The sequence below is a fragment of the Pleurodeles waltl genome, chromosome 1_2, assembly GCF_031143425.1.
Source record: "Pleurodeles waltl isolate 20211129_DDA chromosome 1_2, aPleWal1.hap1.20221129, whole genome shotgun sequence".
Taxonomy (NCBI): Eukaryota; Metazoa; Chordata; class Amphibia; order Caudata; family Salamandridae; genus Pleurodeles; species Pleurodeles waltl.
The window spans coordinates 666,764,581-666,780,711 of NC_090437.1; positions in this window are offsets into that span (position 1 = coordinate 666,764,581).

Consider the following 16,131-nt stretch of genomic DNA (forward strand, 5'->3'; position numbering starts at 1 on the left):
TTTACATCCCCACAGGTATTGCAGCCAATGTCAGTGGAGAGGAGGTGCCAGCAATATCCAGTCCCACCAACTGAAGAGGCCACAGTGATGACAGCAACTCTGGTCTTCGGGATCTGGATGACCAGCCGGGCCCATCAGGGACCTCTGGATAGCCAGTTACCCAGGCCTAGTCACACACCACCACAGAGCCTCTCCTATCAGGAAACACCACCACAGCACCCACCCAGAGTATCCACACCTCTGTCCCCAGGACACGTCAATCAGCAGTGTGTCCACCACTACAGAGACCCCAGACCACACCTCATACCCAAGGGACCTGGGGTCAGTGGCAGTGGGCACACGGTTCAGGGGACAGAGACACAGGCCAACAGGGAAACTGAGAGGACTGCTGTGTGCAAGGGAGAGGATAGGCCTAGGGAAGCAACTCTCCAGAAGGCACTTGTAGAGATCCTGGGAGCCTATCAACATTCCCAGGACACGATGGGCCAGATCCTGGACAATGTGCAGGAGAATAGGTGGCTGCAGGAGGGACAGTACCAGGGAATCAGGGAGGACTTGCAGGCCATCAACAACACCCTGATCTCCATAGCAGGGGTGCTGGCAGACATGGCAAACATTATGAGGGAGGCAGTCACACAACGGCGGGCCCCTGCCACTAGCCAGATATCTGAACAGCCTTCCACCTCCGCTGCCGCTAATGGCCAGGAGGCCCCGCCACAGGACTCACAGGCCACCAGCAGCCATCCCCTGCAGAAGGAGAACAACCCCGTAAACATTCCCTGCAATCCAGACAGAAGCCAGAGACACTTGCCAAGACCCCAGCCAGGAAATGAGACTCTCCTGATTGTCACCCTTGTGTCCCACTCAGTCACCCTGTCCACCTTGAAATGCCATTGCTCCCCTTCCTATGTCCCCTTGGACAATACACCTGTGCTACAAACAGACTGGAACAATGCCCTGGACTTTCCACCATCATCACCCCATCCCCTTGCATCCCCCCTCAATATTTTAGCACGTCAATAAACACCATTGGAAAAAAAAGAAGTATGGAGTATGTCATGTTTTTCAATTCTGTATTCATTGAAATAGGTAAAACATTGCAATTCAACTGTACAGAAAAAAGCATAGATTAATGACCTGTAGCTGGCTGCAGTGATCACACTAGGAGTATATGTGAGGTCACCAACATCTGCAATATGAATTGCCAGAGGGAACAGTAAGTGGGCATAGAAGTGGGAAATATCAGCATGCCAGTGCCACAGAAATTCATACAAATCTCATTGAAATGTGAAGTAACATTGTCCTACCTGTGTGTCATTGGAAGTATTGTCTGATCACTGATGTTCTGGTATCCTCATCCTCATCCTCTGCCTCCTCATCCTCACTGTCCACAGGGTCCACTGATGGCACATGGGCATCTCCAGCCTCCTCCGCCTGCAGGAATAGGACATGGGGTCTGAGGGCCAGGTTATGAAACATGCAGCATGCCACCACTATCTGGCAGACCTTCTTGGGTGAGTAGTATAGGGATCCACCTGTCAGATGGAGGCAACAGAACCTGGCCTTCAGGAGGCCATAGGTTCTCTCAATGATCCTTCTGGTTCGCCCATGTTCCTCTTTGTAACATTCTTCTGCCCTTGTCCTGGCTTTCCTCACAGGGGTCAGCAGCCATGATAGGTTTGGGTAACCAGAGTCACCTGCAATTATTGAGGGACAACATTTAGCCACACACTATCCCATTTGGCCCACACCATACCCATATACTGGGTGGGAACCAGGGCTCACTTATTAGCCACACCCTGTGCCTCTGTAGTTGCCCATCACATTAGGGATGCTGCTATTCCTCAGGACAAAGGCATCATGCACTGACCCAGGATACTTAGCATTGACGTGGGAGATGTACTGGTCCGCCAAGCAGACCATCTGTACATTCATTGAGTGAAAACTCTTATGATTTCTGAACACCTGTTCATTCTGTTGTGGGGACAAATGAAATGTGTGTTCCATCAATCACCCCAATTATGTTGGAGATATGTCCTATTGCATAGAACTCGGTCTTCACTGTTGCCAAATCTTCAACCTGGGGAAATACAATATAGCTGCACATGTTTTTAATCAGGGCAGACAACACTCTTGTTAGCACTATTGAGAACATTGGCTGTGACATTCCTACTGCCAAACCAACTGTCACTTGGAAAGAACCAGTTGCCAGGAAATGGAGCACTGATAGAACTTGCACAAGAGGGGGGATCCCAGTAGATTGACTGATAACAGATATCAGGTCAGGCTCCAATTGGGCACACAGCTCTGTGAGTGTTGCCCTGTCAAGTCTATAGGTGAGTATTATGTGCCTGTCCTCAAGTGTTGCCAAGTCCACCAGGGGCCTGTACACGGGGGTATGTCTGCATCTCCTATTCATCTGCAGCGGTAGGAATCTATTGGGCAAAAAGAGTGAGGAGCCGGTCACAAACTGAACAATTGATCTACAACAGAACTTTGCATGCTATTAACTTGTAATAGGTTAGTGTGATTTGTCCAGTATGTCCTAATTTCACTAGTGACGCAGTTATTTTCCAGGGCCTGCCTCCCCGAAATGGCGTCCGCCTGTCCTGTGTGGAGGGACAGGTGGAAGTGAGGTAATTCCCCTGACATTGTGCGCTGTTGCAGGAGGTGGTCAGGAACCGCCATGCAATTCCTCATTGGTTAACATTTGGCCCTATGGGTTCCAGTGGCCAATAGTGATCTACGTCGGTGGTGAGGACCTACACTGCATGTGCTGCTGTGACCTGTGTCTGGAACCTACCATGGCCCGTGTGACTGGGGAAAGGGCCCCAGCCTTCAGTTCGAAGGAGTTGGAGAGACTGGTGGATGGGGTTCTACCCCAGTACGGTCTGCTGTATGGGCCTCCAGAGCAACAGGTGAGTACACAGTGGGCACAATGCATGTGACAGGAATGCATGGAATGGTGTGTGTGAAGGTGTCGTGTAAGGGGGGGTGGGTGGATGTCCTCTGGGCACCGTATAGGTTGTGTGCTGGGCCATGAGTGTGTAAATGGTGATGTGAAGGGGTATGGTGGGTCATAAGTGTAACATGCAGGACTGTTTGTCTAATTCATTTTTCCTGTGTGTATTGCCTCTGCAAATCAGCGCCCATCAAAAGAAGGGTATATGGCGTGCCATTGCCAAGGAGGTGCGGACCCTGGGGGTCTATGGCAGTGGGAGCACCCACTGTCGCAAACAGTGGGAGGACCTGAGACGCAGGGCATGGAAGATGGCGGAGGCCCAGCTGGGGATGGCCTCCCAATGAGGAAGGGGTGCCCTACGAACCCTGATCCCCCTGATGGCCCAAAAACTGGCGGTGGCCTATCCAGAGATGGATGGGTGCTTGAGGGCATCACAGCAGCCACAAGGGAGTGAGTACAGTTCCCATAATCACAACTTATGCAGGGTAGGGTGGTATCCGGTTGGGGGATGTGTGTCAGTGGGTGCCCCTAGGCCATGCCTGACATTGCAGCGTAGGTCCCCTGGTGGCTAGGGTTCTGAAGGGATAATCCTGCTACCAAGCTCGTAGGCATCCACTACTGGTCAGGGCTGCTTGGGTCCCAGGTGTGCTGCATTTGGCAGTCTGTGCCCCTCCCCATGCATTGGTGGCAAGCTATTTCTCTGCTAGTGCTATGGCATATTGAGTAGGCCTGTTCCCTGTGTGTGAGGGTGCTGTGTACGCCAACGGTGGTTTTGGTACAGCCATTGACCCAGTGTATCCTTTGTCTCTTCCCCCCTTTTGTTTTGTCATCCTGTCCTTATGTGCATTAGCATCAACTGGCGGAGAAGCCGAGGCACCGGTGACGGAGGGAGCTGCATCCCACAGGACCCAGGAGGCAGAGTCCACCGACGCTGAGGGTACCAGTGGGACGGAGGGCGAGGGGAGCACCATGGCAGAGACTGGAGGGGACAGTTCTGACAGTGATACCTCCTCCGATAGAAGCTCCCTGCTGGTGACGGACACTTCTGTGACCAACCCAGCTACAGATACATCCGCCACCCCGTACCAGCACGACCCTCCCAACTACCCCTCATCGGGTTGCCTGTGCCCGCTCACCCAGGAGGGTGGGCATCTCCTTCGCTCCATGCACCTCAGGCCCTGCCCCAGTTAGCCCTGCTGCCCTGAGTGAGGAGGCTATTGACCTCCTGAGATCCATCTCTGTAGGGCAGTCAACCATTGTGAATGCCATCCAGGGGCTGGCAGCACAGATGCAACAGACTAATGCATTCCTGGAGGGCATTCACACTGAATTGTCTGCTCAACAGACATCGATACAGGCTCTGGCTTCCTCTCTGATGGCAGCCATTGTCCCTGTTTCTACCCTCCCCCTCCAACTTCCTCTTCCCAGTCCCATTCTCCTCAACCCCAATCCATCCCAAGCACACAGCCAGACGAGCATGCACACAAGACAACACACAAGAGAGGTACAGGCAAACACAAGCACCACGTTTCATCCCACAGACACTCACACAAACACCATCCAGATGAAGACACACAAACATCCACTATTTCCACTGCCTCCCCCTCCTCCTCCTCCACCTCCCTCCCAGTTCCCTCGACACTCACAACTGCATGCACTACATCATCATCCACTACCAGCATCATCACCACACCAAGCAGAACACATACCTCACTGGCAAACACCTCCACAACAGCCATGCACACGTCCCCTGTGTCCTCTTTCACTGCATCTGTACTTCCCCTCCTAAGGTACACAAACACAAACACACAGACACCCAACAGCCATCCACCTCACAACAGCATACAGCCCATGCACCTACACCCAAAAGCAGCAGACCGACACCTCCAACAACCACTCCCTCTTCCTCCACTCCCATTTCTTTTCCCTATTCCTGCCCCAATGTCCCTAAAAAACCTGTTCCTATCCACCATTGACCTCTTCCCTACAGCTCCCCCTGTCCTGCACGCATGCTCAGGTTAGGAAGAACCCAGCCAATCACCTCAGCCACCCAGTCCACGGGCCCAGTCGTCACCACACCCACTCGTGGTGGAAAAGGATCCAGGCCACATGTCCTGAAGGTGAAGGAGCCTGCACCAGGCAGCCTCAAGGGGAAACAAGCCTGCCTCAGCTGCCAGAAAGACCACCGAGCCTGCCCCAGCAGGCAAGAAGGGAAAGGAGCCTGCCCTAGCTGCCATGAAGACAAAGGAGCCTGCCCCAGCAGGCAAGAAGGGAGAGGAGCCTGCCCCAGCTGCCAGGAACACCAAGGAGCCTACACCAGAAGGCAAGAAGGAAAAGGAACAGCACCAGCTGCCAGGAAGACAAGGAGCCTGCACCAGTAGGCAGGAAGACCAAGGAGCCTGGGGCAGGAACTGTGACGGGTGAGTAGTGTGCTTTACATAAATTCCTGTTTGATTGATTCATGGAGCCCCCACCACCAACCATGACTGTGCAGCCATCCGTGGTTGAAGGGGATAGGGGCCTCCCTCCCATCAGCACCACCAGCTCCTCTGAGCAGCTGTCCGAGGTAGCAGAGGATGGAAAGGAGTCTCTCCCCCAGCAGCACCACCACCTCCACTGAGCAGCCATCCGAGGTTGCAGGGGATGGGCAGGAGCCTTCCCCCAGCAGCACCACCAATTCCACTGAGCAACCATCCGTGGTTGAAGGGGATGGGTAGGGGCCTCCCTCCCAGCAGCTCCACCACCTCCTCTGAGCAGCCATCTGAGATTGCAGGGGATGGGCAGGAGCCTCCCCCCCATCAGCACCACCACCTCCACTGAGCAGCCATCCGAGGTAGCAGGGGATGGACAGGAGTCTCCCCCCCAGCAGCACCACCACCTCCACTGAGCAGCCATCTGAGGTTGCAGGGGATGGCAGGAGCCTCCCCCCAGCAGCACCACCAATTCCACTAAGCAGCCATCCGAGGTTGCAGGTGATGGGCAGGAGCCTCCCCCAACCAGCAGCAGCACCACCACTGAGCAGCCATTACCGTCGGGGGACCGTATGAAATCCTGCCTCCATGGGCTGCTGTGCGGCCTGCCCCCTGCAAATCCAGTGGGTATGACACCCACCTGAGAGACTGTGACCTTGCACTCCACAGGATCAAGCACAGGGCATGTTGCCCCCTCCAGAACCAGTGGGTAAGACACCTACCTGAGAAACTGTGGCCTTGCACTCCCCAGGACCAAGCACAGGGCATGTTGCCCTGTCCAGAACCAGTGAACAAGTGACCCCCTCCCGGAGACTGTGGTCTTGCACTCCCCAGGACCAAGCACAGGGCATGTTGCCCCCTCCAGAACCAGTGGGTAAGACACCCACATGCCCAACACTCACCAGGATCAAAAGCACAGGGCATATTGCCCCCTCCAGAACCAGTGGGCAAGTCACCCACCTGAGAAACTGTGGCCTTGCACTCCCCAGGACCATGCACAGGGCATGTTGCCCTGTCCAGAACCAGTAGGCAAGTCTCCCCCTCCCAGAGACTGTGGTCTTGCACTCCCCAGGACCAAGCACAGGGCATGTTGCCCCCTCCAGAACCAGTGGGTAAGACACCCACATGCCCAACACTCACCAGGATCAAAAGCACAGGGCATATTGCCCCCTCCAGAACCAGTGGGCAAGTCACCCACCTGAGAAACTGTGGCCTTGCACTCCCCAGGACCAAGCACAGGGCATGTTGCCCTGTCCAAAACCAGTGGGCAAGTCACCCCCTCCCAGAGACTGTGGTCTTGCACTCCCCAGGACCAAGCACAGGGCATGTTGCCCCCTCCAGAACCAGTGGGTAAGACACCCACATTCCCAACACTCACCAGGATCAAGAGCACAGGGCATGTTGCCCCTTCCAGAACCAGTGGGCAAGTCACCCACCTGGGAAACTGTGGCCTTGCACTCCCCAGGACCAAGCACAGAGCATGTTGTCCTGTCCAGAACCAGTGGGCAAGTCACCCCTTCCCAGAGACTGTGGTCTTGCACTCCCCAGGACCAAGCACAGGGCATGTTGCCCTGTCCAGAACCAGTGGGCAAGTCACCCCCTCCCAGAGACTGTGGTCTGGCACTCCCCAGGACCAAGCACAGGGCATGTTGCCTCCTCCAGAACCAGTGGGTAAGACACCCACATGCCCAACACTCCCCAGGATCAAGAGCACAGGGCACGAGGCCCCCTCCAGAACCAGTGGGTGAGACACCCACATGCCCAACACTCCCCAGGATCAGAAGCACGGGGCACGAGGCCCCCTCCAGAACCAGTGGGTGAGACACCCACATGCCCAACACTCCCCAGGATCAAGAGCACAGGGCACAATGCCCCCTGCAGAACCAATGGGTGAGACACCCACATGCCCAACACTCACCAGGATCAAGAGCACAGGGCACGAGGCCCCCTCCCGAACCAGTGGGTGAGACACCCACATGAGAGACTGTGACCTTGCACTCCCAAGGACCAAGCTCCTCAGGGTATGTTGCCCCCTCCAGATCCAGTGGTCGTGTTACATCTCCCGGCAGAGGTGCCCCTCCGCCTCCTTCCCCCTGAGGTGCCTGCCTATTTTCCAACTGATGTCCCTGCAGAGTTCTCTCCATGTTGAAGCAGGTGACATGTGTGGCCTTGGACTTTGGCGTGTGGCCATGTGGCCTATGAACATTGTGGACTGGGCTGTGTCCCTTTTTCTGGCTATATGTATACAGCTATTATCTTGCCTAACTTATTCTTCATGCTGTGTTGATCTCATTACATTCACTTTTTCAAAATCGTTTTTTCCTTGCATTATTCATCCGAGTTACCGGGTAAAATTGTTTTTGTAATGCAGCTGATTGTGTGTGTGGGGGGTGTGTGGTGCATGTGTGTGTCACTCTCTTTTTCCTCCCCCCTTGCCTTGTGTGCTAGGCAGCTGTCCTCACCGTTGTCGTCTTCGCTGGCGTTGGTGTTCGTGGTAGAAGATCATGGGGAAGACATGCAGTTCTGGTTCCATGGCGGCATGGTTGTTCCCTGTGCCTCCAATGGTGAGTCCTTTCCCCTCTGAGCTCAGTTTCCGCCAGGCTTTTGATGTTGTTGGTACCACCCCGGGGAAAGGGGACGGTTTCCAGGGTCAAAATATATTAGGCGGAACATTGACTTCCACCTGGCTGTAGGCGGCTACCGCCGTGGTGGCTGTTGTTTACACCCTGGCGGTCGGTGTGGTACATTGGCTGTCTTTCGGAGATCTTTCCGCCATGGTCATAATTTGGCAGTAGTTACCGCCAGCCTGTTGGCAGTATTACCGCCACTTTAACACCAACAGCCAGGGTTGTAATGAGGGCCTTAATGTCATATGACCCATGACCCACTGTTTTAGGCTGACTGATGTTTTACATAGTTGTAGAGCTGGAACAGCTCATGTTACCATCATAGTCCATGGTAAATGTTTGCATGTCACAGGAACTTTAAAGGCATGTGCTGCTTTTGACTAGAACTGTAGCAGCATCCAAAATAGCAAAACGATCATGACACAACAAACACAGAACAACACAACATAACATTACAATAATGCAGCATAAAAACTCAGCAGAACAAAAAACAACAGATCACCATCACAACAAAATTCCATACCACAAGTATGCACAGACATTTTTGTGACACATTTCCATGCATGTACCTTATGAAGAGTAGCATGTATTCAGTCCTGGGCTTTTGTTTTACAACCTCATTGTTATTGTCTGTTTGCTAGTTGACTCTCATGAACAGACAGCTTGCTCATGGCGCTTTCAGAAGTGTCCTAGTATGTCCTCAGAATTTGGCAGAGTGCCTGAGACATTAGTTGTTTTGTCACTTTGGCAATTCATTCCATTTGGTTTACAGTGGCCATGAAATGCTCCATAATGTCACTTGCCTGACATCATGGGGGTATCCTTTTTGTGTACAATGCATATTGTAAGAAATTACATTATTAATTGGGGGGGTAGGTGACTACCTACCTCAACGAACAATCAAAATGCTTGTCAGGGTAAACTCTCAAAATCACTAAATTAACCTGAGTTCAACCCCCTGGGTGTTTTGGCATAGAGAAGACAGGCTTAACTTAGAGGCAATGTGTAAAGTATTTATGCAATACCAAAACAGTAATAAGTTCAAAATGCAAAACAATAAAAATGCAAAAAAAGAAACCAGAGATGTGTTTTTTTTTAAATATTGTAAGTAGGAAGAGCATGAAGAAGCACAAAGTGCTAATAATAGTCAATTGTGCCGGTAGACCAGGACCAAGGCACGATTTCACACTGACTGTGATGGAGTGTGGTCGGATACATAACTAGATCTGTCCTGGACAAAGAATTTATCTTCTGATTTTAGTCATTTAAGTCCCAGTCCATCAGGTTTACATTATCAGGTCCCTAGAACCTCAGGGACGTGCGGATACTCACAGAGTGTTAGGCAAAGGCTAACAGCAGAGACCAGTACAGGTCCAGTTGCCACTTGTCAGCTGGGAAGGTGCAGGAAAGGCATCTTGTATTTTGTTATATCCCTGTATTTCGAAATGGAGGTCAGCCTTCTGATCGGTGGAGTCCACTTCTTGTCCTAAGTAGAAGAGTGAGCAGGTACAGTCCTTCAGGTTCAGTCTTTCCTCCGGTCCAGCAGAGTTCTGAAGCGGGTGCCTGAATGTGCCATATTCATGGCTGGCATGAGCGAGTGGGTGGGAATGACTCCTGGGTATTCCCTATCCAGTGGGGTAAACGTTCCTGGTGCCATTTTCAAGATGGCAAAAGCCATTAGCCACACAAAACTACGGCTCTGTGAGCTGGTGAGTGTATGTGGTGAGTGTACTATAGTAACTTTAATGTCCTCTACTGTCCTCTTACAACTAACACTAAAATCCATTTTGAGGCACAATAACCCCCAAGTCAGAAGTCTGGTAGAAGAAACCTAAGGGTTTCCAGTCACTACACAATGGCTGCACAAGAACTATTTTGGTAGCATGTTTGTCTTCCTTTCACATGTGCCCCAGTGTTATGTGTAACACTCAGAGACAGAAATGGGTGGTAAGACAAAGCAGGTCCTTCAACAACCGGACAGTGGATACACAAGAATTGTTTTGCCATACTTTTCCCTTACTTTTAAGTGTACATCAAAATGGTTATGTGTCAACCCAGCAGACCTGTCAAGGAGGACTTGGCATTCAATTAGAATGCAATAATTTCAAAAAGGAGGCTTACAGCCCCACACTATGCACATTATGGGATTGTTCAGAAGAGTCATCTCTGCCCATTGAGGTTAGCCTCTAGTTTCACACCTTTTCACACCAATTGAAATGCTAATCCCTGGCTGGAGGAAATGGGAGAGCAAATACAAATTTAGTCTCAAGAAGCTTCAGTCAGGAAAAAGATAACTTTCTAAAAATTAGTTTTCCTAAATATTTATTAAACATCCAACCTTACCATTGTGATTTGAGTTTCAATAGCTATTAAAATAGTTGTTTGATTATTTATTCTAACTAGTCCTATCCCTGAAATACAGTAATCGGACTTTCATCTGTATTCTTGTTTTCTGCATAGGACAGCTAGGTGTGCCACTGTGGAAAATAGCTTTTGGGTTCTAGTCACTATAAGGACATTTTAATATTACATTTCTACATGTCCTACTTTTAAATGTCATGCACCCTGTCTTGCTACAAGGCCTAGATAGGGGTGGCTTATTAATTATCATTTGAAAGGGATGTTTTTTCATGTCAAAAAGGTTAATATAGACATGCAGTTTTTGCACTGCTTCAGTCAGGGTACACTGGTAGGCCTGAAGCCATGTTCCTACTGCCACTGTGATGGATTGGCACAATACGGGGCTGCAGTCCACTGGTGGCAGTTAACTTCCTTTCCCTGGGTACATCTGTAACATAAACAGGGGATATAGAGGTGAATTAAATATACCAATTAGGAATACGTCAATTCAACCATGTTTAAAAGGGAAGAACGGGCACTTTACTACTGGTTAGCAGGGATAAGGGGCACAGAGTTCTAAACCTACCGAAAACATAGGCCCTCATTACAACCTTGGCGTTAAAAGCCGCTTACCGCCGTGCAGAAGAACGGCAACACACCGCCGCGGCCGTGGAAATCCGCCACAGCTATTATGACCCACAGCACGGAATCCGCCAAAATTCAGACACCCTCACGAGTCCGCCACACCAAAGGTCAGTGATAATCTGGCGAAAACAAAACCTCCACCATCACGCCAACAGAAATACGCCCACAATATCATGACACACGAATCCATGCAGCGGTCTTTCAACCGCGGTATTCCATTGGCGGTACACACCGCCGCGCTCAAAATACACACACACATCCAAACACAGTCACATTGGACAAATCGAAATACACACACCTGATACACATACACACACCACTCCCACACACCCAATACAATATAAAACACACACCCACATCACCCACTAACCCCTACGACAACAATTGAGAAAGAAGCACAGAGAGAGACACCACCATCAACAATACTAGCATCCACAGGCACACAACACCATCACCCACATAACTTCCACGTACCTCACACAACACCCCACTACATATCAGCACACTTATCACCACACACACCACCCCACAAATCACCCACACCACCCCATGGCACGGCAAAGACACCCCAGGTTCTCGGAGGTGGAGCTCAGGGTCATGGTGGAGGAAATCGTCCGGGTAGAGCCACAGCTATTCGGATCACAGGTGCAGCACACCTCCATTGCAAGGAAGATGGAGCTATGGCGAAGAATAGTGGACAGGGTCCACGCAGTGGGACATCACCCAAGAAATCGGGATGACATCAGGAAGAGGTGGAACGACCTACGGGGGAAGGTGCGTTCCGTGGTCTCAAGACACCACCTTGCGGTTCAGTGGACTGGCGGCGGACCCCCCCCCTCCTCCCCCACAACTAACAACATGGGAGGAGCAGGTCTTGGCGATTCTGCATCCTGAGGGCCTCGCAGGAGTAGATGGCGGACTGGACTCTGGTAAGTCAAACCTTAACTATTACATCCCTCACCCTACCTGCATGCCATCACATACCCCCACCCTCACCCTCACCCCCATCACTCCAACTCCTCATAGATATCCCACTATCACAAACCACACATCCCAACACCAAGCCCTGCATGCAACACCAAAGCATGGACACCCATCACCAAAGCATGCCCACTGCACAAACCCATACACCCCCCCTAAACCATCATCACACAAGGTCCCACACAGGAATGCAAGCACTGGGGTACACGGTCACCCACCCATTGCACACCATGCCACACACAGATGTAATAAACATCCTTTTATACCCCTGCAGGACCCCTACCCAATGTCACCGTACAGGAGGGTCCACACATGTCCACACCACCAACAGAAGAGGCCCACAGTGATGACAGCAGCTCTGTCCAACTGGATCTAGATGACCAGCCCGGCCCATCGGGGACCTCGGGACAGTCGGTTCCCCTCACACAGTCACAGGCCACCACAGAGCTTCCCCCCTCTGGAAACACCAGCACAGCACCCAGACAGCGGGCCCATACCTCTGTCCCCAGGACACGTCAATCAGCAATGTGTCCACCACTACAGGGAACCCAGGCTAACCCACCACCCCAACAACAACAGAGACCTGGGGGCAGTGGTAGTGGGCACACGGTCGAGGGGATGGAGGCCCAGGAACACAGAGGAACTGGGAGGGCTGCTGTGCGACAGGGGGAAGACAGGCCAAGGGAACCCACTCTCCACAAGGCCCTCTCCTCCATCATGGGAGCCTACCACCACTCCCAGGAGACGATGGCAACGGTACTGGCCAAGTTTCAGGAGACCCAGCGCCTGCAGGAGGAACAGTATTTGGGCTTCAGGGAGGAACTCAGATCCATCAATTCCACCCTGGGCACCATCGTAGGGGTGCTGAAGGAAGTACTCAATACCAGGAGGGACACTGGGGCACAACAAGGGGCCCCTGACACTAGCATGGATGAGTAACTGCCCACCACCTCTGCTGGCGCTAGTGGACAAGAGGCACTACCACAGGACCACCACACCAGTACCCCACCCCCTGCAGAGGGAGAAGCACCCCACAAACGCTCCCTGAGATCCAGGACAAAGACAGAGAACGATGCCAAGACCCCCGCCAAGAAATGAGACCACCCTGAATGTCATCCTTCTGTCCCACTTTGTCACCCTGTCCATCCTTAAACTGCCCCAGCTCCACTTCCTATGCCCATTTGGGTAATGCACCTGTGAGACTAATAGACTGGACTCTGCCATGGACATTCCTCCACCATCACCCCTCACCATTTTGCAACCCCCTCCAATATTTTGCACTTAAATAAACACCCTTGAAGCACAAAACAATCTGGAGTCAGTCTGTGATTTCGGAATAGTGTATTAGCAATTACTGTGGCAAAAAGCTCTTTCAATTGTAATGTCAACATACCTATGTCACACAGCTCTAGTCCATGAGGAATCAAAGCAGATGTCACACAGTGGGACCCACATCTGTGAAATTGTAAGGAAAAGTGACAACTCAGTGACCATACACTGGGTGGAAACGACAGACAGTAGAGAGGTAGTAGTGTTAAAGTACATGTAGTAGGCAGGTTTGTATTCTTACCTGTGTCTCAATGGAAATATTGCTGGATCACCGAGTCCCTGTTGTCCATGTCTTCTTCTTCTGCTTCCTCGTCTTCACTGTCCACAGGCTCCAGAGCTGCAACAACACCGCCATCTGGACCATCCTCCTACAGAAAAGGCACCTGTCGTCGCAAAGCCAAGTTGTGAAGCATACAGCAGGCCACGATGATCTGGCACACCTTCTTTGGTGAGTAGAATAGGGATCCACCTGTCATATGGAGGCACCTGAACCTGGCCTTTAGGAGGCCGAAGGTCCGCTCGATTATCCGCCATGTTCGCCCATGGGCCTCATTGTAGCGTTCCTCTGCCCTTGTCCTGGGATTCCTCACTGGGGTCAGTAGCCATGACAGGTTGGGGTAGCCAGAGTCACCTGCAAATGGTGAGGGACAACTGTTAGACACACACTAACCTGGAGGGATAACCCCAGACCCAGACAACCATTCCCACTGTCTTGCTTCCAGGTGCTCACCTAATAGCCACACACAGTGCCTCTGGAGTTGACCCATCACATAAGGAATGCTGCTATTCCGCAGGATGGAGGCATCATGCACTGAGCCAGGGAACTTGGCATTCACATGGGAGATGTACTGGTCTGCCAAACACACCATCTGCACATTCATGGAATGATAACTCTTCCGGTTTCTGTACACCTGATCACTCCTGCGGGGAGGACCAAAGCCACATGTGTCCCATCAATGGCACCTATGATGTTGGGGATATGTCCCAGGGCATAGAAATCACCTTTCACTGTAGGCAAATTCTCCACCTGAGGGAAAACGATGTAGCTCCGCATGTGTTTCAGCAGGGCAGACAACACTCTGCACAACACATTTGAAAACATAGGCTGGGACATCCCGGATGCTATGGCCACTGTTGTTTGAAATGACCCACTTGCAAGGAAATGGAGCACTGACAGCACCTGCACTTGAGGGGGGATTCCTGTGGGATGGCGGATAGTTGACATCAGGTCTGGCTCCAGCTGGGTGCACAGTTCCTGGATTGTGGCACGGTCAAGCCTGTATGTGATGATCACATGTCTTTCCTCCATTGTGGACAGGTCCACCAGCGGTCTGTACACCGGAGGATGCTGCCGTCTCCTCACATGTCCCAGCGGACGGTGCCTATGAAGGACAACAGCGAGCACAGAGTCAAACAACTCAGAGGTACGTACCCACAGTTTACACAGAACATGAATCCTAATCTGAAAAGTGGCCTGTATGTGTGTTGAGTCTAGGCCTAGGTATGTGTGACGCGAAGCCATGTGGGCCCCTGAAATGACGGCTGTCTGACCTCTAAAGTGGGACAATGGGATGTGAGGTAACTGCGCTGGCGTTGTACGCCGTCTCGGTAGCCGGTCGAAGACCGCGGCGCAATGCTGCATTGGTTAACATTGGACCCTATGGGTCCCAGGAGCCAATGACGATGTACGCCGGCGGTGACGGTACGCACCACCGCGGAAGTGACCGCCATTTTCTATCTGTTCAATCACTCGATACCTGACAGGAGAGGACCTACACTGCAAGTGCTGCTGTGACCTCGGTCTGGAAGAGACAATGGCTCGAGTGTCTGAGGAAAGGGTCCCTGCCTTCACATCGGAGGAGGTGGAGAAACTCGTGGACGGCGTCCTCCCCCAGTACACGCTACTCTACGGTCCTCCAGACAAACAGGTAAGTACACTGGGAGCATGCTGTATGGGCTATGCCTGTGTGGAGTGGGGTGGATGTTAGAAAGGGGGGGGGAGATTGTGGCGTGCATGAAACGACGGTGAGTGCATGTGCCACATGGCAAGGGTAGGGATTGGGGCCAATGACTGTGACGGTGCAGTTGGTAATAACTTTTCTTTTCCCCATGTACAATTCATGTAGGTCAGCGCCCACCAGAAAAAAGATATTTGGCGTGCCATCGCCAAGGACGTCCGGACCCTGGGGGTCTACCACAGATGGAGCACCCACTGCCAGAAAAGATGGGAGGACATTCGCCGCTGGAGCAAGAAGACGGCGGAGGCTCAGCTGGGGATGGCCTCCCAACGTGGGAGGGGTGCCTGTCGCACCATGACCCCCCCTGATGTTCAGGATCCTGGTGGTGGCTTACCCGGAGTTGGATGGGCGCTTGAGGGCATCACAGCAGCCACAAGGGGGTGAGTACACTCTCATCCTGCTGATTTTGCGCGCAGTGGAGGTGTCTGGTTTGGGGAGGTGGGCAGTGGGTTTCCCTAGTCCAGGGCGAGTTTAGTGGGCAAGGTCCCTCCGTAATGCAGGCCATGTGGTTCCTCACCCCACCTCTGTAGAGTGCCAAGTACACCTAGTCATGCCCCTGTGTCATTCATGTGTGCATATGTCATCCATAGCCTAGTAGGCCATTTCCCTGGGATTGAACAGTGGAGCCCAAGTGCACGGCGTAGTGCAGGGGGCTTCTGTGTCTGTCGTGTCCGCCAGCGGTAGCGGTAATTCATGCACTGAACATGTCTTTCTTCTGTCGTCGTCCCCCTTTTTGTGGTCTCCCTGTTCTTGTGTGC